The 2,554-nt window shown below is 46.6% G+C and overlaps 1 pseudogene; it reads right to left on the bottom strand.

Moving 5' to 3' along the window:
* Positions 1 to 300: 300 nt before the first annotated feature.
* Positions 301 to 2,554, bottom strand: part of LOC102492446 (keratin, type I cytoskeletal 18-like) — a 32,568-nt pseudogene continuing 30,314 nt past the window's right edge.

The raw sequence follows: 2,554 nt of genomic DNA, 5'->3' as shown, positions 1-2,554 counted from the left end.
TAAAAATGCTCGAGCTTCAGCTGTTTCTTCATTTGTGAGAGAAGCTAATGTGTGTTTAGAAAGCATCCTTACTTAGCATCTCCTTTGTGTCAGACCCTGTCACAGGTGCTTGGTAAAGTAAGGGCTAAGCTAGACAGACACATTTTCTACTCTCAGGAATCTTATGTTTTAGTGAAGGGTAGAGGCAATGAATAATAATGAATATGAAATTAAAAGGTAATCCAAGATCTTTTGTTGTTTTGACATATGCATTTTGTTTATTGGCCTCTTGCTTCCCAAAGGTACCCTGCTTCTGCTGTCTCAGTGCCTCAGAACTTTGGTGTTGTTGCTTTCAGATACCACCTTGGTATTCAGATACCATCCACCAGCCATCTATTGGGCACTTTGCATGGTGTTGCCCCTCGGTCTCCAGGGGCATCACCGAGACTGAAGACCTCGCCGTCTTCCAGCAGGCGTCGGCAGGTGACGATCTCAGCCTGCAGCTTGATCTTGATGCTTAGTGGGCCTCCTGCTCTTGGGCCTGGTGTGGCCCATCTCCCCAGGTCTGTGCCAGTTCTGACTCCAGGTGCAGCAGGACTCCATTGAGTTGCTCCACCTGCAGGGCTCAGCGGGCCTCCACCTCCCTCAGGCAGTTCTCCAAACTGGCCTTCAGATTTCTCATCGAGTTCAGGTCATCTCCAAGGACTGAGACAGGTGTCTTAGCTCCATGAGTGTCGATTTTTTTTTTTTTGAGAGTTTTATTCGCTATAGGGTGCGTGTGCTCGCCAGACAGACAGAGAGAGGCATAGAGACAGAAAGTGAGAAATCACCCCCCAGGTAGGATGGTCACGCCGCAATCCCTTCTCCTCCATTCTCCTCTCAGGATCTTGGGCACGCACGCACACGCGCCCAGTGTGAGTTTTAAGCCACCGGGTCCAGGACGGGAACTGCGGTCGACTACGTGGGAGTCCAGCGACATAACCATTACGTTAACCATTGGTTCCACACGAGTGTCGATTCTTCAGCCCCAACCTCAGCTGACTGTGAGGACAACCACTATGGTGCTCTCCTCAATCTGCTAAGACCAGTATTTGTTCAGTTACTCTCTGTTCTTCTGAGTCAGCTGGTCACACTGGGTCCAGATGTCTGCCATGGTCTTGCTGAGGTTTTGAGATTTGGGAGCATCCACTTCCATGGTCAATTCAGAGCTGGAAATCTGGGCTGATAGGCCGTTGACTTCCTCTTCATGATTTTTCTTCATGAAAAGCTGCTCCTCCTTGAGAGCCTTGAGCTCTGTCATCAGCTGCAGCCAAGTGACATTGGTGTCATCAGTGACCTTGTGGAATCCATGGATGTCATTCTCCACAGACTGATGTGTGGTCAGCTCTGTCTCATACTTGACTTTGAAGTCATCAGCAGCAAGACCAGCATTGTGTATCTGCAGAACAGTACGGGCATTGTACACAGACTTTGCAAAGACCTGTGCCCTCAGCTCCTCAAAGGTCTTGAAGTAATGCCTCTGGTCTCGGATTTGGGACCCTTTTTTCTCCAGGTGTTCCCAGATCTTGCTCTCCAGCTTCCAGTTATCAGTCTCCAGGTTCTTCACTCTGTACAGGTAGGAGGACAGGTGACCATTTCAGATCTTGCATGGTCTCCTTCTCAGCCTGGATGCTCTCCACTCCCACCAACACTGAGGCTATCCCCACCACCATGCCCCTGACCCCACAGCCACCCCAGAAGTTGCTGGTGAGTGAAACAGAGATCCAGGAGCCTGGCCCCTGGAGCCTGCCAAGACTCTGGTAGCACTGCTGGCTGTCCAGATTCAGTGGCCATCCACTCTGGTGAAGGGGGGAAGATTTCTTGCTTTCTCTCTCTGTCTGGCTCACTCCAGCAAGTACACATGCCCTATAGCAAACTAAAACAAAACAAAAACCACAGTAATAGTAAGAGGAAAAAAGAAACCAATTTCTCTGAAAATCTGGGACTCAAGAAATCCAAATTGAGAATAACACTTCAAAATTCACAGAGTAACTTTCAAAGCAGAGAAAGAGGTTTTCAAATTTTATGATCAATTTATGCTCAGATTAGTTTTAAAAAGAAAAAAATGGTTTTTAACAAACAAACTATGTGGGAAATTAAATATTCATTTATGAATAGATACAAAGCATTTACTTCTGTTCCTGAAATTTAAAGACATGTCACTTATTGTATACATTGCAATAGAGAGTAGTATTTTTAGTTAAATATTATTTTTACAGGAACCAGCAAATGGCTTAGTGGTTACATTGCTGGACTCCCAAGTGGCCAACTGTAGTTTGAGTAGCAGACCTGGTAGCTTGAAACTTATGCTGGGTATATGTGAATGCATGACCAAAATCCCAAGAGGAGAAGAAAGAGAAAGGATCATAGGGTGGTCATTACTCCAGGTGGTGATTTCTCACTTTCTGTCTGTCTGGCAAGTACACACTACCTATAGCAAAAATCTCACTCTGAAAAGTTTTTTGCTATAGGGCGCATGCGCTCGCCAGACAGAGAGAGACATAGAGACAGAAAGCGAGAAATCACCCCCCAGGGG

The sequence above is a fragment of the Tupaia chinensis genome, unplaced genomic scaffold, assembly GCF_000334495.1.
Source record: "Tupaia chinensis unplaced genomic scaffold, TupChi_1.0 Scaffold148049_1, whole genome shotgun sequence".
NCBI classification, from domain to species: domain Eukaryota; kingdom Metazoa; phylum Chordata; class Mammalia; order Scandentia; family Tupaiidae; genus Tupaia; species Tupaia belangeri.
This window is presented reverse-complemented; position numbering and strand designations above follow the sequence as displayed.